The sequence below is a fragment of the Engystomops pustulosus genome, chromosome 5 (genome assembly GCF_040894005.1).
Source record: "Engystomops pustulosus chromosome 5, aEngPut4.maternal, whole genome shotgun sequence".
Taxonomy (NCBI): Eukaryota; Metazoa; Chordata; class Amphibia; order Anura; family Leptodactylidae; genus Engystomops; species Engystomops pustulosus.
In genome coordinates this window covers 88,341,807-88,365,970 of record NC_092415.1, presented here as the reverse complement: position 1 = coordinate 88,365,970, position 24,164 = coordinate 88,341,807, and positions in this window count along the sequence as shown.

Here is a 24,164-nt window from a genome sequence, read left to right as displayed (position 1 = left end):
CTGACCTCATGCTGCTGCTGCCACCTCCACACTTTGTCATTGTGCCACTGTGTGTCCTTACATGTTGCTGCCAGCTCCAGAATTTGTCATTGTGCCACTTTCTGACCTCATGCTGCTTCTGCTGCCACCTCCAGAATTTCTCATTGTGCCACTTTCTGACCTTATGCTGCTGCTGCCACCTTTGCAGTTCTTTTTTGGCAAAGACATAATTTTTTAAGGAGAATTGTAATGAATGATGCATGTGCGGTCTCTATTCTTCAAATTCTAATGTCAAACTTCAAATTCATTTCAAAATTCATTTCAAACTTTGTCATTGTGTCACACTGTGGCCTACCATATTGCTGCCATCTAAAGAATTTATCATTGTGCCACTCTCTGACTTCATTCTGCTGCTGCCACCTTTGCAGTTCTTTTTTAACAAAGACATAATATTTTCATGGACATGAATGATGTACGTGGTGTCTCTAATCTTCAAATTTAAATTCAAAATTTCAATTCATTTCAAAATGCTAAATCATTTCAAACCTTGTCATTGTACCACACTTTGGCCTACCATGTTGCTGCCACCTAAAGAATTTGTCATTGTGGCACTCTCTGACCTCATGCTGCTGTTGCCACCTCCACACTTTTTCATTATGCCACTATGTGGCCTACCATGTTTCTGCCAGCTCCAGAAGATCTCATTGTGACACTCTCTGACCTCATGCTGCTGCTGCCACCTTCAGAATTTGTCATTGTGCCACTCTCTGACCTCATGCTGCTGTCACCTCCACACTTTGTCATTGTACCAATCTGTGGCCTGCCATGTTGCTGCCAGCTCCAGAATTAGTCATTGTGCCACTCTCTGACCTCATGCTTCTGCTGCTGCCACCTCCACACTTTGTCATTGTGCCACTATGTGTCCTTACATGTTGCTGGCAGCTCCAGAATTTGTCATTGTGCCACTCTCTGACCTCATGCTGCTGCCGCCACCTCCAGCATTTGTCATTGTGCCACTCTCTGACCTCTTGCTTCTGCTGCTCCCACCTCCAGAATTTGTCATTGTGCCACTCTCTGACCTCATGCTGCTGCTGCTGACACCTCCACACTTTGCCATTGTGCCACACTGTTGCCTACCATGTTGCTGCCACCTCCAGAATTTGTCATTGTGCCACTCTCTGACCTCATGCTGCTGCTGCTGCCAACTCCACACTTTGTCATTGTGCCACTCTGTTGCCTACCATTTTGCTGCCAGCTCCAGAATTTGTCATTGTGCCACTCTCTGACCACATGCTGCTGCTGCCACCTCCACACTTTGTCATTGTGCCACTATGTGCCCTACCATGTTGCTGCCAGCTCCAATATTTGTCATCGTGACACTCTCTGACTTCATGCTGCTTCTACCACCTCCATAATTTGTCATTGTGCCACTCACTGACCTCATGCTGCTGCTGCCACCTCCACACTTTGTCATTGTGCCACTGTGTGTCCTTACATGTTGCTGCCAGCTCCAGAATTTGTCATTGTGCCACTTTCTGACCTCATGCTGCTTCTGCTGCCACCTCCAGAATTTCTCATTGTGCCACTTTCTGACCTTATGCTGCTGCTGCCACCTTTGCAGTTCTTTTTTGGCAAAGACATAATTTTTTAAGGAGAATTGTAATGAATGATGCATGTGCGGTCTCTATTCTTCAAATTCTAATGTCAAACTTCAAATTCATTTCAAAATTCATTTCAAACTTCGTCATTGTGTCACACTGTGACCTACCATATTGCTGCCATCTAAAGAATTTATCATTGTGCCACTCTCTGACTTCATTCTGCTGCTGCCACCTTTGCAGTTCTTTTTTAACAAAGACATAATATTTTCATGGACATGAATGATGTACGTGGTGTCTCTAATCTTCAAATTTAAATTCAAAATTTCAATTCATTTCAAAATGCTAAATCATTTCAAACCTTGTCATTGTACCACACTTTGGCCTACCATGTTGCTGCCACCTAAAGAATTTGTCATTGTGGCACTCTCTGACCTCATGCTGCTGTTGCCACCTCCACACTTTTTCATTATGCCACTATGTGGCCTACCATGTTGCTGCCAGCTCCAGAAGATCTCATTGTGACACTCTCTGACCTCATGCTGCTGCTGCCACCTTCAGAATTTGTCATTGTGCCACTCTCTGACCTCATGCTTCTGTCACCTCCACACTTTGTCATTGTACCAATCTGTGGCCTGCCATGTTGCTGCCAGCTCCAGAATTAGTCATTGTGCCACTCTCTGACCTCATGCTTCTGCTGCTGCCACCTCCACACTTTGTCATTGTGCCACTATGTGTCCTTACATGTTGCTGGCAGCTCCAGAATTTGTCATTGTGCCACTCTCTGACCTCATGCTGCTGCCGCCATCTCCAGCATTTGTCATTGTGCCACTCTCTGACCTCTTGCTTCTGCTGCTCCCACCTCCAGAATTTGTCATTGTGCCACTCTCTGACCTCATGCTGCTGCTGCTGACACCTCCACACTTTGTCATTGTGCCACACTGTTGCCTACCATGTTGCTGCCACCTCCAGAATTTGTCATTGTGCCACTCTCTGACCTCATGCTGCTGCTGCTGCCAACTCCACACTTTGTCATTGTGCCACTCTGTTGCCTACCATTTTGCTGCCAGCTCCAGAATTTGTCATTGTGCCACTCTCTGACCACATGCTGCTGCTGCCACCTCCACACTTTGTCATTGTGCCACTATGTGCCCTACCATGTTGCTGCCAGCTCCAATATTTGTCATCTTGACACTCTCTGACTTCATGCTGCTTCTACCACCTCCATAATTTGTCATTGTGCCACTCACTGACCTCATGCTGCTGCTGCCACCTCCACACTTTGTCATTGTGCCACTGTGTGTCCTTACATGTTGCTGCCAGCTCCAGAATTTGTCATTGTGCCACTTTCTGACCTCATGCTGCTTCTGCTGCCACCTCCAGAATTTCTCATTGTGCCACTTTCTGACCTTATGCTGCTGCTGCCACCTTTGCAGTTCTTTTTTGGCAAAGACATAATTTTTTAAGGAGAATTGTAATGAATGATGCATGTGTGGTCTCTATTCTTCAAATTCTAATGTCAAACTTCAAATTCATTTCAAAATTCATTTCAAACTTCGTCATTGTGTCACACTGTGGCCTACCATATTGCTGCCATCTAAAGAATTTATCATTGTGCCACTCTCTGACTTCATTCTGCTGCTGCCACCTTTGCAGTTCTTTTTTAACAAAGACATAATATTTTCATGGACATGAATGATGTACGTGGTGTCTCTAATCTTCAAATTTAAATTCAAAATTTCAATTCATTTTAAAATGCTAAATCATTTCAAACCTTGTCATTGTACCACACTTTGGCCTACCATGTTGCTGCCACCTAAAGAATTTGTCATTGTGGCACTCTCTGACCTCATGCTGCTGTTGCCACCTCCACACTTTTTCATTATGCCACTATGTGGCCTACCATGTTGCTGCCAGCTCCAGAAGATCTCATTGTGACACTCTCTGACCTCATGCTGCTGCAGCCACCTTCAGAATTTGTCATTGTGCCACTCTCTGACCTCATGCTGCTGTCACCTCCACACTTTGTCATTGTACCAATCTGTGGCCTGCCATGTTGCTGCCAGCTCCAGAATTAGTCATTGTGCCACTCTGAGGCCTACTCATGCTGCTGCAAACTGACTGCTGTCTCCCAGGAACACTCTGTGATTTCCATAATGCTGTTTTCACCCTCTACCACTCTATGATGTTGCCATTATGTTTGGTTTTCCCATTCATTTTATCTGTCTGCAGGAATGAAAAGCTTCAGGATTGATAACCAAAAGCCGGAGTGGATACAGAACATGGAGGACATGCAAATATCCCATTTACTGGTCATCTCTGTTCTGGATCAACTCCTGTTTGTTTTTGGCTTTAGCAATACTGATGTATTATTGACTGATTGAACAAGGACACTGATGGATGGAAAAGAAGGGCAAAATCATCATGCTCAAATATGCACAGGAGTGTATCCAAAACAGAGATGACCAGTAAATGGGATATTTGCATGTCCTCTGTGTTCTGTATCGACTCCTGCTTCTGGCAATCAATCCTGAGGCTTTTCATTCCTTCTGACAGATGAAATGAAGAGTAAAACCAAACATAGTGGCAACGTCATAGAGTGGTGGAGGGTGAAAATAGCATTTTTAGCAATTACGGGTGAACAAGCAGGTTCTCCCTGGGGTAACGATGGCCCCTGCCGCACTGAACACCCGCTCTGATGCCACACTACTGGCCGGGCAGGACAGCTTCCCTACTGCAAACTTAGCAAGTTGCGGCCACACATCAAGTTTGGCTGCCCAGAAGTCCAGGGGATCCTCTACCTGGGGTGGTAAATTGCTGTCCAAATAGGCCACCACCTGCTGCTACTGGAGGAGGCTACCTGCCTCACTAGGCGGGTGAAGGAAGCTGCTCATTAAGGACTCCAGACTTAAGCTGCTGCTGATGGAGCTGCTACTGCTCCTACCCCCTCATCTCCCCACAGCAGCCACGGCAGTAGTATGTGAGCGATCACTGCCAGGAATCCCCCGGTCAGACTTGAGAAAGGATGGCGCACAAAGGCAGTAAAGTATTTCTGTATAGTACCCCAGTTCTATCTCCCTCCCGGATGCAAGTCGTAGATTTTACCTTCCCTCCTACTGAGCACTTTATACCAAACAGCTTTGTTGTATTGGTTTGGTCCCAGATCTAACACAGAGGAGCTCCACAGACTTGTATTTATATATCTTTTTATTCATCTATTCATACTGTTGCTTAGGAGTCCATTGACCTACAACTGTGCATGTCATCTACTGTGTTTATGATCTCCAGGACTGTACTGTACTGCTGCTATCAGTTATTGATGTTTACATGGTGTAGGGGGTTGCCTTGCTATTCGACTTGTGGCCGACTGTGGATCTCTGCTATAGGCTCTGATCCACATGGTTTACTTTGATGTGTATGCTTATACTTTTTAAATGTTTATATGTACTTTGATGCATGGCATCTTTGGTGTGTGTTCACATGCTTTCACTGTTTAGCCTACACGCACTGGCTTGCTTCTTTGTTTTCAGTCATATGTAACACATAGTGTGTTGGCTTTGCATAGTGTGTTGTAGTGCATCCTTTATGACATTTTGGACAAATTTCCACTAAGTCTTCGTATGCAGGGCAGCTGAAAAAAAATCATCCATAGCTGAGCAGGAAGCACATTCACCCAGTGAGCCTCAAAGGACATCTACTGTCCCTGACCGTAGTTACAGCTCCACACGTCCGCGCTGCCATGCACCTTGGAAGAAACCGATAACCTCAAGGACTGGCCCACCTTCTGTTCTACATATTCTATATATCTGGCTGAAATTGCATGTGTAGCACTAGGTGCTGCTGCTGTTTCTGCGGTGGCAGGATGGACCTCCACGCTTCACTTTCTGCCCGCAGATTCTACATATACACACGCTCGTCTCCTCTGGTGTCTTAATTAAAAACTGCCACACCGCCGAGGAGTGACTACTAACGCCGCTGCCACGCTGGGACCCTGTGGCACTGCTTACTTGGACCTGCGAAGCGAGTTTGTACCCCACGGACGTTTGGCTCCTGTCCTCACACTGCTACCACCCTGCTGACTCACGGCCACAGCAGCGACTTGCTGCATGCTTTGCTGCCTGACACGCAAACTGACACCCTCTTCGTCCGATGATGATGATTAATCACTGGATTAACCTGGCTCCCAAGCGTGATTAGCTACATTATCATCGATTTGTGTTTCCCTGTCCCTGCTATTCTCCTCCACGGTCTCAGTATGCAAAGCCTGACTACTTGCAAGTGCAACATAACCTCACGTTCCACTCTCCACATCCCGCCTACTGCACAAAGCAGTGGATGTCTGCCCCTCCTCTTCACTGCCAAGCAGCTGCTTGACTGTCCTCAAGGAGTTCGTCCTGGTGTTTTAGTGGCGCTGAGCCCAGACCACCTAGTACAGTGGTGGCGAACCTATGGCACGTGTGCCAAAGGTGGCATTCATAGCCCTCTCTATGGGCACCCATGCCATTACCTCACCGCAGAGTTCGCCAGACAGGACTCGAGGCCTCTTCAGCCCCAGGCAGCCAAAGACCCTAGAAGGAAGCTACAATGATAATGCAAAGCTTTCAAATAATCCATGGCTTTCTACTGTATTGGTGTCCTCAGGTGCCTATACAATTCAAACATGTGATAGAGCAGGTGGTAATATTTTGCTGTTTAAATTGTCGCATCGGCACTTTGCAAATAATATGTGGGTTTTGCATGCAGTTTGGGCACTCTAGTAGATCTGTGGCAGTGAAATTAACAGGACAGATGCTGGTTGAGGACAGTTGAGTGCCGCTGACCTGCTTCTGGGCCATGCCAACTAAGGGTTGTATCTGACAAACCCACTGACTCTTGGCTGTGGTTGTCAGATGTCATCTGGGAGGAAGTGGTGACCTAGTCAACCTGCCACTAGATGACAACGGCAGTTCTGGCCTCACAGAGTCACCCCTGCTACGACGTCCCCTTACTGTGCTGTGACCTGTGTCTGCTCCACCTGCCACCTCTCTGTCTGACATAATGGTTAATAAACTATGTTGATTTGACATGGATATACTTTATTTACCAACAAAACTTGAAATTTGGGGTATATAGAAGCATAATAATTGACACCTGGGAATAGGAGCAGAAATCACTACAGAAAGTATGTGGATTTTACACAGATTTCTTCCTATTTACTTCAGCAACAACATAGAACTGCTATTTGGGGTATACAGATTCCCCAAAATAGACACCCTTGGATTGAAGCACAAATCACTACAGAAAGTATGTGGATTTTACACAGATCTCTTCTTATTCACTTCAGCAACAAAAAAGAACTGCTGTTTGGGGTTTACACATACCCCAAAATGGACACCCTGGTGTAGGAGCAGAAATCACTGCAGAAACTATGTGGATTTTCCTATTCACTTCAGCAACAAAAAAGAACTTCTATTTGGGGTGTATAGATCCCCCAAAATGGACACCCTTGGAGCAAAAATAACTACAGCACAGAACAGTACAAATAGCTGGACGCTAATGGCAGCACATGCAGTGTGAAATGCCGAGATTGGAAATGGCTGCCTGTTTTTATAGGGCTGTGTGACATCACATAAGCGTGCAGGTCGCTGATAGGGTTACAGGTCTGCACACGTGATCTAGGGGTTACTTTCTCTTTCCCAGAGTTCTCTGCCCCATGTAACATGTTGTGCTTGCGCCCATTTTGATAATAAAGGAGGAAAAAAAAAATTTTCCCACGAATCACCGACGAATCAAAGTTTTCCTGAAATTCTAACTGAATTCCAATTCATTAGAATTGATTCGCCCATCTCTATTGGTCATCTATGGAATCATTTGATGTCGGTGCACTCTTTGATGTTATTGTTGGAGCTTGGCCCTCAGCTCAGCCCTTTCAATCTGGCACAGACGTTACCTTGTCAGGCTGTGTTCCTGCTTCACTTAGGAACATGTGCGTGTCATACTAAAACACAGCATTGTTTGAAGACCAAACCATACTCCCTATGCATTTTTGAGCATAGCACAATGTTCTACAACACCATACATTCTCTCTGCAGCCAGGAAATACCTGTTTTTTAATGCAATTTGTCATGATTCGATTCGGGTCGAATCAAATTTTTCCGAAAAATTCAGCGAACCTGGTCGAATAGAATTTTGACAAATTCGCCCATCTCTATTCATAATGCATCAAATCAAATGGTAGGTTTCCTTTAACTCTTAATCATGTACAATTTACATATGTTTATGCATGTACTTACACCATTTACATATCATAATAGTTTGGTGACAGTGAGTCTGTCAACTAAGTAATTAAATGTTAGGAAATATAAGTAAGGGTGTGAGCCCTACTGATTCATAGTACTTGTATTTTTCCTATATAGCGCTTCTTACATTAAGAGCTTGGAGTACTCAGCAATGTTTAATTGCCCATGAATCTATTTAAGTTTTCTGGGATTTTCTGGATCAAGGTTCCCAGCCTTAGTACTGCTGTAGACACTGTGGGAGAGTTATTAAATTATTAACCAATCCTATTCCAGCTCTTTAAGAGAGATGGACATGGGCAGGAATCCAACTATTGTCTCATGTCTTGTTTGGAAACAGCCCCCCCCCTCCCTAGTTTACTTTTGATGTGAACATTTAGCTATTTATACCACAAGTTTATCAGTTATCATATTCATTAGACAAAATCGTTTTAAAAAAACAAAAATGCTTTCATTAGGGATTCTCAGAAGATATCACCATCATGATCATGATATAAATATATGAATTTAGTGTCCCTATTTGTATGAGTCACGAAAGAAATCTTTCTGTATACCTAATAGATAAAATTAAGAACTATTTTATCATAGTAGAAAGTTTCCAAGGCATCCTGACAAATGTCATACAACCACTTTAACCTCTGGTGAAGCTCTCTGGATGCTGCTAATTTACTGAACTTTAGACCCAGGCTGCAATGGTCAACGTAAATTAGTTTTGGGGCATCCAACTCTAACCCTTCAGAAATGTTCTGGTAGCTCAAGGATTCATAACCTTTAATATACTTTCATTACGACCAGCTGCATCATGGGATTATCTGCATGACTACCAGTCCAGAGCTTGCATTCCTGTGTAGAGAGGTTGTCAGTCTCTCCTCTGTGGCTGACTTCCTGTCACCTACAGAATAACATCAACTACCTAATCCCTCCTAGGAGATCTCGGACACATCTTTTCTGCTAAGCTCCCCTCCCTCTGTTCCTGCCTTCCATGCACTGCTGCCCTATGTAAAAAAAAAAGCAGTAATATAGAAGATGGTGGCAGATTTATACATCTTCCATGATTCACACTGCATGTCGTGGGAATTTGTAAGAGATATTTGCAGAATCTCCAGTGTCTCTTTTTTCCATCTTCTATTCTTCTATTAGATACAGCTTCACACTGCTTCCTGCTACCTCCTGCTTGTAAAAGCTGGCAGAGAGAAACCTATGCTGAGATGAACAGGTGAAGCTGCATTTCATGACAAATACTATCAATTCTGCACACAAAACTTACAGATATTAAAAAAAGGAATGTGGGTTAGGTAGATTTTTTTTTAACTCTCTTTATAATCCTTAGCTCACATTGATCTCTCCTGTCTCTTGTTTCTGATTGATAAATTCCTTTCTGTCAGTTAAGAGCTGTGTGATGCAACACCACACAAATATACACTCAAGAGTCTGCATTCTGTCACAAGATAATGACATATTTTCAACCAGGTTTTTAAGTTTTTTTGTCAAACTTATGAAGAGGTTTTAAAAATGTAACCATCTATAGTGTTTTTTTAAAATAGTTCAATTTACACAGCAGGCTTACTATTAGACAAAGATTTTCATTCTGTAGGAAATTTTTGTACTGGAGACACCCTATGTACATTATACACAAGACTCAAAGCACCACAATAGAAGATAACAGCTTTATAAATAATATATTTCCTCTTTCACAAATACCTCTGTAGTATTATACTATCAACCTCAGAAATTAATTACTTTACACAGCTTAGTATCATCTGCAAATATTGAAAACCCTCTCTAAGGTCATAAAAGGGTTTTTTCCACGAAACAAGTTAGGCCTTACTTGCTGATCGTGGGGGTCTCAGTGATGAGACTGCCAAAAATCATGAGAATGGGGGCCCCATGGGGTCTGATGTACCTCCATTGCACCCGTTGTGTATGGCGCCCTGCAATCTCCTTAAGCTCCATAGAGATGAAATGAGCAGACTGGCCATGAAAGACCAGCTAATCCACTCATCCTGGGGAAGGGGTCTGACAGCGTTATCATGATCTATGGGGGTCTCATTGCTTAGACCCCCACATATCAGCAAGTTAGGCCCTATCCTGTGGATAGATGTGGAACTTACCTCCTCATAGACGGCATTCATATTAATCTGACAGGACCATGTTGATACTGGGTTATAAGGTTATGCACAGTGAGTTACTCCAGGATAGCATCTCTAACAAACCCCTCAAATATTTTCCCCACAACAGAAGTTGGACTCACAGGTCTGTAGTTTCCAGGATTGCATTTTAATACTTTTTTGTATATTTGCACCACATTTGCTATGTGCCAGTCCTGTGGAACAGAACCTGTCCTTAAGGAATCTTCAAACGTTAAAAGTAATGGTCTGTCTGAATTCATGCAGTACCTGGGGTCTATGCCATCTCTACCATGGGATTTGTCTATCTTAGTGGTTGTGAGGTGATGCCATACCTATTCCTGTTGACATTCAAAAGAGAATTTACATTATCCCTCATCCTGTCCTCCCAACATTTTACTGGGTAAAAACAGTCCAGAGGGCAGCATTCAATAAATTGTTACAAAAAGTGTTCAAAAATATTGCACTTACCTCCAAATGGTACCAATGAAAATAAGAGCACATCACACAAATTGTACTGACCTGCTGAATAATGGATTACCTAGTCAAAAGCTATTTTAATGAGGATTTCCTCTTGCTCTCCTGCTTAGCCCACCCTGACACTCCAACTTTTTATGAAAAAGTCTTCCTCAACGTATCATATACCAGGACATCTTTGAGCTATTTTATGCATAGTTAACTAATTAATAACTAATAATACAAGCAAAAAAACATAATTTTAGGTGTCAATGGTAGTGTGTTATGCACAATGTAATGTACAAATTCAAGTTGTGCAATGCTGATAATTGTCTGTTATGTGATCATGAGATGACAAAGATGTCAAATGCATGTGATATGGATCTTTGTATAATACCATAACTTCATCTCTCATAACAAATGTCATTAACACTAAGTTGGTGTTGCTGGTTATTATAGTATCTATATATATATATACATGTAGAACAAATGGGAGGGCAGTGGGGGTTGGTGGTGGGATTGGGTAGGCTGGTTGATGGTGATAAGCCACAAGTTAAGTTAGCTTTAAACCTTCCATTCGCTTATGTTTATAACTGTTCTATATTGCAAATTAAGATTAAGACTTGTCAAGACTAGTCTTAAAATGCATCATATTGATATAAGGGTCTTATGTCTTATGATAACCCAGGTGTATCTTTAGTCTATACAATCTTACCTTACACCCTCTATTTGTTGGTTTAGTTAAAAAAATAGTAGTGCAATTTTTGGTCCATGATGTTACATCGTTTGTCATGACCTGCTCCATTGTTGGCTAAAGACACAAACAGAACCATAAAGATGAATAAATGTGCAAGTTAGAGTGTTCACAGTTCTGCAATGAAGACTCTGTATGTCAACATTCTTGGTTCATGTCCACCACACTGCTATGTGGAAACATGTTATGTGTATGAAACCGCCCCATCGACAAATGAGAAGCATGATGCGATGTTTAACCCATTTATGTCCACATTATAGTAATGAATTGGGTATGCAACTGCAGGTGGTCCTTGTGTTTACAGCTACAGTGTAGGAAGATCTAAGGAGTCCACATGTATAAACGTGCTTTCAGTTTCAACCTTCTGAAGTTTTCAAAAAATGGTGGACAGAATCTTTACCAAAAAACACAGTATAACTCGTCCAGCACATCCATCATGTATAAAAGAATGGAACACACAAAAGAAATTAGTGATTGCTTTAAATAACATGACACTTGTTGCCATTTAGCTACTGTCTAAAAGGGATTATTGTGGTGGAGCAAACATCCCGTGACAAATTTCTTGTTTCTTAACTACAGCAGAAACACAAGTTGCCTTCAAGACTATTTTCAGATCTTTTCTTCTTTGTTTTTTCTCTAGTAGTATAGGTCAGGTCTCCCTGCGTGGAGAGAAAACTCTCATTACCATTGTGCAATACCCTTTGTGACTCAAAGAATCACCCTAAAGAATGCTTCACTTCTTCCATGAGAAAAGATAAATAATCATTAAATAACTATTTACTTCAATACCAAGCATTGCTTCACATCAATCCAGAGAAAAAGACATCTCCTAATCACAAGGGATGGCAACCCACAGAAGTAAATGTCAAACCTTAGTCTGCTGTAATATATGTAGAAATGATTAATTTAATTGCAAAACTTAAAAGAAAATGAATCACATGCATGAAAGTTAGACAGTCTTAAACTGTGACAGATAAATCAATTTGTCTAACGCTGAATCAAAAATCTGGCAATTTTTCAAGTGTACTTCACTTTTTAACAAACTTTTTAGAAATCAATAGTCCAGTGTGCATACATGAGGAAAAACGTGTTGGGACTTTATGTGGAAGATTTATCACTGCTTTTAAGCCAGTTTCCTGGCGTAGAAGCACTGAAATAATAGCACTTCAAGAAATTGAAAATATTCTGGTGACTATGCCACTTTCACACCATATTGGCGTGGAGGGGGCATGAAGGGGGCAGGCGCAGGCAGAGTAGACGTTCCTGCGTACTTTTTTAAAATCTGTAAACATTTACCGGCGTTCACAGATTTTTACTCAAAACTATGCAGGTCAAACGAAACTTTAAATTGCTCTAAGCCTCAGAATGTATCTGCTGCGGCTATGGGGGGAGTTTGAGCTGCATAGACTCACAGCTGCCGCTATCCCCTCTATCTGGTAACTCAAAGATTGTGTTAGAGTGCATCTTCTAGTCCGAGTGTCAGGGGCTTTTATTACCGCCAACCCTCCTGACCCCTGTCCTGCAGATTGGGTGAAGCATTGACAAAGCCTTTCACCTGATCTCTGAGAGAGCATAGCCTATGCACTATGCACTGCTCTCTCTCTCTCTGCCATCCCAACTGTCACAATCAGGACCTCGCCTGACATAATGTGATAGTCTCAAGTCACATGACCCATAAGGAAAAATTACGGCTATATCATGGAGGAGAGGCCACACTGAGGAGATGAGAAGCTGGGGGCTGCAGGATAGGGAGCTGGAACAGAAAAGGAAAGCATGTTATGATTGGGGATGTTTTACATATGGTATAAAAATCAGATGTGGAGGGGTAAACTGAAGGGGAGCTGATGGAGGGATTTAACGAAGATGGTGGGTTTAACCATTTTTGGGGGTTTAGAGCTAATGGTGTGTATTGGCAGGGTGCTTTCATGGGTACATGCAGTGGAGCTATTGCTGAAATGTTTATGTGACCACCAAGGAATTCCTATTTGGTGTCCAATATATTTCCTTTATTTTGATGTACAAATCTGGGCTAACCTCTTATAGTTCAAAAAATACTGTATCTTTTTTTTAAACAAATACAAATATATACATGTTTTAATTCTGGTAAGAGAGCCATTACAAATTGGAAGGCCTCTACTTACATAAAAATCAATTATTAGGGGCATGGGCACTATGTACATATCAAGATTGATAATGAGGGTCCCTATTTACGTACTAAGTTATTATAGGGGTAATTACATTATAATTTATTAAGCTCTTTACATGGGGTACATATGCAAATATAATAAGACATGACAGAACAATAAGATTGGCAGATAAAACAATCAGAATGAGGGCCCTGCTTTCCAGAGCTTACAGTCTACAAATGTATTGGTATCTTCCTGTGTGACAAAAGGTAATGCATTGCATCACATTTATAAATAGTCAATTTTCAATGCTCTCTGAACTTCAGAAATGCATGGAGCTAAATTCTGTTTAAAAAACATCCTTCTTCTTTGCATTTAGTATATGACTTGTTTGTTGTACCCAAACTTGTTGGTTAAACTGTAACTAAACGTTTAACAAAATGGCATGAATCAACAGTTCAGATGATAATATTAAACTTTGTAATAAACCCATTAAAACATTTTTCCCCTGCCTTTCTTCCTGCTTGTAGCACTGTATATAAATCAGGTTTCTGTCCTGTTTCCACTGACAGCTCAGAGATAAATAAAGCTGAAAAGATGAATAATGTCTTAACTGCACTGGGCATTGACTGGATATATGTATTTCCTTAGAAAGCGGAATCATCAAGTGAAATATTTTGGACAGGTGATTTTTAGCTTCCTGGGGATGCTTATGATGTGCAACTTGCAACCTAACCACTGGGCGGCAGTTCAAAGACATCTAAGGGATATAGATAAAGTATCAAAAAGCAGTTTTCTTACACCACAAAACTAAAAACAGGTTAAGTCAATAAGACACACATGTATGTCCCAAATTTAAAACAATTTATTTTTTTTAATTTTGATTTCAATAGAAGTCTAGATGTTTTATGGGTTTCTCTTTAACAACAGTTTTCTAAATTTTTTTAGATTTGGGTATGGCCTGTATTTTTACAGGATGGAGGGGCACTGGTAATGCCCCAAAGAACATTTTGGCTCATTAGCATTATTTTAAAAGTTGATTTTACAAGTAAGGAGGCCATGGATAACAAATATAAGAATATTACCTGATTTATTATTTGTGAATATTATGATAGATTTCCTTTATCTGAGGGTCTAATAGAGACATGCATTTCTTATCATCAATGTAATCCTTACAAAGGGGTATGAGGGGTTTCTGAATCCCTCGGGTTTTCCGATTTCTGTCACGTGAAAACCGGCAAAGAAGCACCACAATCCGAAATCCCGGGGCAATTCGGCGCAAATCAGAAAAATTTGGGAAACCCAGCAGAAAAAAGCGATTCGGACCTTTAGTAAATGTGCCCCAATATGTTCTTTTTTAAGTATACTGAGAAATTCATGAGTAGGACATATAAACTCCTAAATTGTGCTGTTAAAAACTACATTTCATCATAAAATACCAAGGCTGCATACAGCTATAGTGACCAAAAATAAAAAAGTTATTGATTGTAGAGGACATTAAAGGAAAAAAATAACCTGGTTATTAAGGTGTAAAACTTGTGCGGAGATAAGGGGTTAATGTGCTAATATGGTTAGGATGTCATTTACAAGTCATGCACTTTTCACAGTCACCCACCCTACCCTAATACACAGTGAGTCCTATCTGCTTTGAGGGTTTGGTACTCAAATACTTGTATGCTATGAAAAAAGCATTCTTATGATGTCACTGGCTACGCTAGAGTCATCTACAAATCCCAGAGGGCATCATCAAGGTGTGTCTGCACTGAGAATTTCACCCTTCGTGTTTTCTGTTTGTGCTTTGGCATTTGGACGACACCCTCTAAAGCTGAGAAACAAGTTCAGGCTAAAATTAATGAGGAACTTTCTAAACCTGAGGTCATTTACAATGCAAGCAATTCTTTACACCCTCAAATTCCACTAGTTTTCATGCTCTCAACAAACAGACAGAATATGTTGTGGCGACTATTGAAAACTTGTTAGCTAAAGCAAATACAGTACGTTACTAAAATAAACTGTAGTTAGTATTTAATGGGTAATGTCTAACACTGGCCCTTTCACTTGTGACAACCTTTAAGACAGGATTATACAAAATCATTTTCCTAGGACAATGAATAGATCTGGGATAGGGGTTGACACATCCATAGTCTGCTAAGGGTTGACTTTGAGTAATAGCAGCTGTGCCATAATATTGTATGTTACAATTCCAGCTCAATCCAAAATCTTGTCAAGGTACAACAGCTGGAAAGTAAATTTTCCATTGATTTTTCCCTTTGACATTTTGCTTTTAACAATTCAAATGCAAAACTATTTCACAAACTGTGCACATAATATTTTATTTCAACTTATATTATATAAATGCCATAAAAAATAGCATAAAATGTAAATATCATATAGACATGGTATATTATACTGATAACACCCAACTCTCCTCGGATGATTTTTCAGATCCAAATGAAAGATCTTGGCAAAAGGTGGCTATGATTTTTCAGAATGTTTTAGAAAATTAAACAAGAGTAAACAATTTTTAAAATATTCAAAATGTGTAGAATGGTATATAAAAGGAACAGTTATAAACAGAAACCTACTTCAATGGCACATATTCACTAAAGCCCCTGAGCTAGTTATCTGTCTGACTTTACACATTCTTTTTAGTGCAAACTGCTTGCATTAAGAGGAGATCAACCACTCAAAAAACAAAAAAAATCCCAAAAATATTCACCCCCCGCTCAATTTCATCTTGATCCCAGCACTGGTTGCGCCAAAATCACCTAGCACGTAGCGCGGGGACAAGACTAATTATGCACGCCCTCGCCACCTCTCTCTCCCAGCAGTGACATCAAAGGGAGAGGCATGAATTTATGCCTCTGGCACAATGTCACCTTGCTCTCCAAGTCTCTCAACATGGGAGAGGGAGGTGCTGGGGCATGCATAATTAGCAGACTGGAGAGTCGGACATCTTGTCCCCATGCTCTATGCTGCTAATTATAACTTGCTTTTTTAGGTGTGTCAAGACTAACAGTGGACAGTGCCAGGATCAAGGTGAAGAGGAGGGGGTGAGTACTTTTAGGGTCTTCTTTGTTTTTTGAGTGGTTGATTTAGTATAAGAAGTGTCCGTGGCACTAAAAATTTGTGTAGTGGCTGCACTGTACCCGACATAATTCCCAACAAAATTCTGATCATGAATGGGCAGTCGGACTGTGGACCAGATTTATCATGTAGTCCAACACAACTGTGTCTCACAGTGAAGGGAGCGCCAGATTCATGACGAATGTGTGCCACAATTACTGAATGTGGCGTCCCCTGCACATTCCACAGGACAACTGCACGTAGTGCAGTTTGCACTGTTTTTGATAAATGTGGCCCATTAGCCCTGACAGAAACCTGGCCTAGGGGCTTTAATAAATCTGGTCCAATGTGATGAAAAATTCAACAGTGGATGTTTATCAGTGTGAACAGGTCCCAAATGGTTTTGCTGAGAAGATGGGATGTTGAATTCTTTATTGTTCTGGTGAATTTTCTTGACCTTCTACTGAACACACAGTGATTCACTATAAATGAAAATTCTCTGTAAAAAGATCAAAATTAACATTAATACTAGAGATGAGCGAGCACTAAAATGCTCGGGTACTCGTTATTCGAGACGAACTTTTCCCGATGCTCGAGTGCTCGTTTCGAGTAACGAGCCCCATTGAAGTCAATGGGAGACTCGAGCATTTTTCAAGGGGACCAAGGCTCTGCACAGGGAAGCTTGGCCAAACACCTGGGAACCTCAGAAAAGGATGGAAACACCACGGAAATGGACAGGAAACAGCAGGGGCAGCATGCATGGATGCCTCTGAGGCTGCTTAATCGCACCATTATGCCAAAATTATGGGCAACAGCATGGCCATGACAGAGTGACCGAATGAGGCTAGATAGCATCTAAAACATCCAATAATTGACCCTGACACTATAGGGGATGGCATGCAGCGGCAGCGGCAGCGGCAGCAGCGGCAGGCTAGAGAGTGTCATGGCAACATACCCTAAATGGACTCAGGCTTCAAACCAATGGGTGGCAGAGAGGAACCAAAGGAGGTGAGCAAGAAGCGCTCAAATAATATCGGTACATGATAAAAGTTTGCCAGTATATTTTGTGGATTACACAGCAGGGTGGCGACAAAGTTAACATGGAAGCCATGAAAACAACCCAAAATTCTGCCTGACACAGCTCGTTTGATAAGGGGACCATGTATGGAGGCAGTGAACTAGTAGTAGATTAAAGGTGCTGCAGTTAAAACTATGTTAGTTGGACCTTGGCATGGAGCTGGCGCTCCGCTGCCAGGCAAGCTTTCGCCAATCCAAGCCCCTGTCTCTAGGCTACTCCCCAAACAGCACTTCTAAGAACCTTTTGTATAAGATCAAGTGTAGTAGCGTTCTTATAAGTTTGGGATATGGCGGGTGAGGGGAATGTAAACAGATGCGCAAGAAGCGCTGAAATAATATCGGTAAATGATAAAAGTTTGCCAGTATATTTTGTGTATTACACAGCAGGGTGGCGACAAAGTTAACAAGTTTGATGTGGAATGCCCTGTAATAGCTCTTGGGCGGTGTGCCTTTTATCGCCTAGGCTCAGCAGTTTGAGCACCGCCTGCTGTCGCTTAGCGACGGCACTGCTGCTGTGCCTAGAGCTACCGACTGATGGCGCCATGCCCACGGATGGTAATTCGGAGGAGGAGGAGGAGGTGGAGGAGGGGTGGGAGGAGGAAGAGGTATAGTAGGCCTTTTTTAGACCTGGACCGAGAAAGGCCCCGCAATCCTCTGCGTCGGCAGTATATGACCAGCCCCAGGGTCAGACTCGGTCCCAGCCTGCACCAAGTTAAGTGTAGTAGCGTTCTTATAAGTTTGGGATATGGCGGGTGAAGGGAATGTAAACAGATGCGCAAGAAGCGCATGATGCGCATGGAGCTGGCGCTCCGCTGCCAGGCGAGCTTTCGCCAATCCAAGCCCCTGTCTCTAGGCTACTCCCCAAACAGCACTTCTAAGAACCTTTTGTATAAGATCAAGTGTAGTAGCGTTCTTATAAGTTTGGGATATGGAGGTGAGGGGAATGTAAACAGATGCGCAAGAAGCGCATGATGCGCATGGAGCTGGCGCTCCGCTGCCAGGCGAGCTTTCGCCAATCCAAGCCCCTGTCTCTAGGCTACTCCCCAAACAGCACTTCTAAGAACCTTTTGTATAAGATCAAGTGTAGTAGCGTTTTTATAAGTTTGGGATATGGCGGTGAGGGGAATGTAAACAGATGCGCAAGAAGCGCATGATGCGCATGGAGCTGGCGCTCCGCTGCCAGGCGAGCTTTCGCCAATCCAAGCCCCTGTCTCTAGGCTACTCCCCAAACAGCACTCCTAAGAACCTTTTGTATAAGATCAAGTGTAGTAGCGTTCTTATAAGTTTGGGATATGGCGGGTGAGGGGAATGTAAACAGATGCGCAAGAAGCGCATGATGCGCATGGAGCTGGCGCTCCGCTGCCAGGCGAGCTTTCGCCAATCCAAGCCCCTGTCTCTAGGCCACTCCCCAAACAGCACTTCTAAGAACCTTTTGTATAAGATCAAGTGTAGTAGCGTTCTTATAAGTTTGGGATATGGCGGGTGAGGGGAATGTAAACAGATGCGCAAGAAGCGCATGATGCGCATGGAGCTGGCGCTCCGCTGCCAGGCGAGCTTTCGCCAATCCAAGCCCCTGTCTCTAGGCTACTCCCCAAACAGCACTTCTAAGAACCTTTTGTATAAGATCAAGTGTAGTAGCGTTCTTATAAGTTTAGGATATGGCGGGTGAGGGGAATGTAAACAGATGCGCAAGAAGCGCATGATGCGCATGGAGCTGGCGCTCCGCTGCCAGGCGAGCTTTCGCCAATCCAAGCCCCTGTCTCTAGGCTACTCCCCAAACAGCACTTCTAAGAACCTTTTGTATAAGATCAAGTGTAGTAGCGTTCTTATAAGTTTAGGATATGGCGGGTGAGGGGAATGTAAACAGATGCGCAAGAAGCGCTGAAATAATATCCGTAAATGGTAAAAGTTTGCCAGTGTATTTTGTGGATAACACAGCAGGGTGGCGACAAGGTTAACAACTTTGATGTGGAATCCATGAAAACAACCCAAATTTCGGCCTGACACACCTCGTTTGATAAAGGGACGATGTATGGAGGCAGCTATATAAACGACTTTTGGAGGTAGCAATGGAGACAACGTGTGGAGGCTGCTATGGAGACAATTCAATTTGGATAGTGCCTGTATGTGGCAGTCCAAAAAAGTTTTCAAACCAGAGGAGCAGGTAGGTGGCCCTCCAGAAAAATGGAATAGATTGAGTGCCTGTATGTGGCAGTCCAAAAAATTGTTTAAAACAGAGGACCGGGTCGGTGGCCCTCCAGAAAAATTAAATGCATAAAGTACTATAGGTAGAGCCAGTGGGCCCTGTCAAAAAATAGCCAGTTTCCTCTGCTTTACTGTACAAAGAGCAGGAGAAGGAGGAAAATGAGGAGGAGGAGGAGGAGTGGATAAATTATTCAGGTTGAGCTTCCTTCACCTGCTGGAGATTGGAAATTAGGAGAAATCCATGCTTTATTCATCTTGATAAGCGTCAGCCTGTCAGCGCTGTCAGTCGACAGGCGTGTACGCTTATCGGTGATGATGCCACCAGCTGCACTGAAAACCCGCTCGGACAAGACGCTAGCGGCAGGGCAGGCAAGAACCTCCAAGGCGTACAGCGCCAGTTCGTGCCACATGTCCAGCTTTGAAACCCAGTAGTTGTAGGGAGCTGTGTGATCATTTAGGACGATGGTATGGTCAGCTACGTACTCCCTCACCATCTTTCTGTAAAGATCAGCCCTACTCTGCCGATACTGGGGACAGGTGACAGTGTCTTGCTGGGGTGACATAAAGCTGGCAAAAGCCTTGTAAAGCGTACCCTTGCCAGTGCTGGACAAGCTTCCTGCTCGCCTACTCTCCCTCGCTACTTGTCCCGCAGCACTACGCACTCTGCCGCTAGCGCTGTCAGAAGGGAAATACTGTTTCAGCTTGAGCACCAGGGCCTGCTGGTATTCATGCATTCTCACACTCCTTTCCTCTCCAGGGATGAGAGTGGAAAGATTTTGCTTGTACCGTGGGTCCAGGAGAGTGAACACCCAGTAATAGGTGCTGGAATAAATTCTTTGAACGCGAGGGTCACGGGATAGGCAGCCTAGCATGAAATCTGCCATATGCGCCAGAGTACCAACGCGTAAGAATTCGCTCCCCTCACTGGCCTGACTGTCCATTTCCTCCTCCTCCAACTCCTCCAATTCCTCTTCTTCTGCCCATACACGCTCAACAGTGAAGGACTCAACAATGGTCCCCTCTTGTGTCTCGCCAACATTCTCCTCCTCTTCCTCCTCCACCTCCACCTCCTCCGATATGCGCTGAGAAACAGACCTAAGGGTGCTTTGGCTATCAACAAGGGAATCTTCTTCCCCCGTCTCTTGTGAGGAGCGCAAAGCTTCCGACTTCATGCTGACCAGAGAGTTTTTCAACAGGCCAAGCAGCGGGATGGTGAGGCTGATGATGGCGGCATCGCCACTGACCATCTGTGTTGACTCCTCAAAGTTACTCAGCACCTGACAGATATCAGACATCCACGTCCACTCCTCATTGTAGACTTGAGGAAGCTGACTGACCTGACTACCAGTTCTGGTGGAAGTTGACATCTGGCAGTCTACAATCGCTCGGCGCTGCTGGTAAACTCTGGATAACATGGTCAGTGTTGAATTCCACCTCGAGGGCACGTCGCACAACAGTCGGTGAGCGGGCAGTTGGAGGCGGCGCTGCGCTGCCCTGAGAGTGGCAGCATCTGTGCTGGACTTCCTGAAATGCGCACAGATGCGGCGCACCTTCGTGAGCAAATCAGACAGATTGGGGTATGTCTTGAGGAAACGCTGAACTATCAGATTTAACACATGGGCCAGGCATGGCACATGTGTCAGTCTGCCGAGTTGCAGAGCCGCCACCAGGTTACGGCCGTTGTCACACACAACCATGCCTGGCTTCAGGTTCAGCGGTGCCAGCCACAGATCAGTCTGCGCCGTGATGCCCTGTAATAGTTCTTGGGCGGTGTGCCTTTTATCGCCTAGGCTCAGCAGTTTGAGCACCGCCTGCTGTCGCTTAGCGACGGCACTGCTGCTGTGCCTAGAGCTACCGACTGATGGCGCCATGCCCACGGATGGTCGTTCGGAGGAGGAGGTGGAGGAGGGGTGGGAGGAGGAGGAGGCATAGTAGGCCTCAAACACCTGGACCGAGGTAGGCCCCGCAATCCTCGGCGTCGGCAGTATATGACCAGCCGCAGGGTCACACTCGGTCCCAGCCTCCACCAAGTTAACCCAATGTGCCGTCAGAGATATATAGTGGCCCTGCCCGGCAGCACTCGTCCACGTGTCCGTGGTCAGGTGGACCTTGTCAGAAACGGCGTTGGTCAGGGCACGGATTATGTTGTCTGACACGTGCTGGTGCAGGGCTGGGACGGCACATCGGGAAAAGTAGTGGCGGCTGGGGACCGAATACCGAGGGGCGGCCGCCGCCATGAGGCTGCGAAAGGCCTCGGTCTCTACTAGCCTATAGGGCAGCATCTCCAGGCTTAGCAATCTGGAGATGTGCACATTAAGGGCTTGGGCGTGCGGGTGGGTTGCACTATATTTGCGTTTCCGCTCCAGCGTCTGGGGTATGGAGAGCTGAACGCTGGTGGATGCTGTGGAGGATCGTGGAGGCGACGATGGGGTTTTTGTGGCAGGGTCCTGGGCAGGGGGCTGACTATCAGCTGACACAGGGGAAGGAGCAGTGGTGTGCACGGCCGGAGGTGAACGCGCTTGTTGCCACTGAGTGGGGTGTTTAGCATTCATATGCCTGCGCATACTGGTGGTAGTTAAGCTAGTAGTGGTGGAACCCCTGCTGATCCTGGTTTGGCAAATGTGGCACACCACAGTCCGTCGGTCATCCGGTGTTTCCTTAAAGAACCTCCAGACTTCTGAAAATCTACCCCTCGCCGCAGGAGCCCTTGCCACGGGAGCTTCACTAGTTGACACATTTGGCACTGATGCACCAGCTCTGGCCCTGCCTCTCCGTCTGGCCCCACCACTGCCTCTTCCAACCTGTTCTGGTCGAGGACTCTCCTCCGTCTCAGAAGCACTGTGTTCACCCGGCCTCTCAACCCAGCTTGGGTCTGTCACCTCATCATCCTCCGATCCCTCAGTCTGCTCCCCCCTCGGACTTCCTGCCCTGACAACAACTTCCCCACTGTCTGACAACCGTGTCTCCTCATCGTCGGACACCTCTTTACACACTTCTTCCAGTACGTCAACAAGGTCATCATCACCCACAGACTGCGACTGGTGGAAAACCTGGGCATCGGAAAATTGCTCATCAGCAACCGGACAAGTGGTTTGTGACTGTGGGAATGGTCCAGAAAACAGTTCCTCAGAGTATGCCGGTTCAAATGGCAAATTTTGCTGGGAGGGGGCAGACTGGGGGGGAGGAGGCTGAGGTGCAGGAGCTGGAGGAGTGCCGATTTCGGTGACATGGGTGGACTGCGTGGAAGACTGACTGGTGGACAAATTGCTCGAAGCATTGTCGGCAACAGTGCTCTACCACGATTCCCAGTAACTTCAGACATGAACCTAGGGAGTGTAGCTCTGCGGCGTTACCCTGCTCCCTCATAAGCAGGTGGTGTCTCACCCCGCCCAGGACCACGGCCTCTGACCCCTGCAGTAGTTGGACGCCCACGTCCCCGCCCTCGTCCTCTACCCCTAGTCCTCGGGTTAAACATTTTGAAAATGAGAGTTATAACTTGAATTTTTTTTTTAACTTTTTTTTTTTTTTTTTTGTGTTTTTTAGTTTTTAATACCAAACGATGCTATCCTATTGCTATGGCTATTTTCTAGCCAAGTATGAAAGCACACTGCTATGCCAGATGAGATGACGCTGAGTTATGAAAAAAATAAACGTAAAATAAAAAAGGAAATGGCAGACTGTGCCTAATTGAAATACAACCCCGGGCCCTAATAAATTTTCCCACTTCGGTCTTTGCGATGGATATGTGCGTCACTAAAACACAGTGGTCGCAAGTCTGACTCCAAATTGCTCACAATTTACTAGTAGATGCACTGCAACAACTACAGCCACCAGCAGATCAACCAGAAATCAAATATATATAACGCTACTGTAGGCGTAATTAAGCCGTTTGTATTCTCCTATGGCTATTTTCTAGCCAAGTATTACAGCACACTACTATGCCAGATGAGATGACGCTGAGTTATGAAAAAAATAAACGTAAAATAAAAAAGGAAATGGCAGACTGTGCCTAATTGAAATACAACCCCGGGCCCTAATAAATTTTCCCACTTCGGTCTTTGCGATGGATATGTGCGTCACTAAAACACAGTGGTCGCAAGTCTGACTCCAAATTGCTCACAATTTACTAGTAGATGCACTGCAACAACTACAGCCACCAGCAGATCAACCAGAAATCAAATATATATAACGCTACTGTAGGCGTAATTAAGCCGTTTGTATTCTCCTATGGCTATTTTCTAGCCAAGTATTACAGCACACTACTATGCCAGATGAGATGACGCTGAGTTATGAAAAAAATAAACGTAAAATAAAAAAGGAAATGGCAGACTGTGCCTAATTGAAATACAACCCCGGGTCCTAATAAATTTTTTCCACTTCGGTCTTTGCGATGGATATGTGCGTCACTAAAACACAGTGGTCGCAAGTCTGACTCCAAATTGCTCACAATTTACTAGTAGATGCACTGCAACAACTACAGCCACCAGCAGATCAACCAGAAA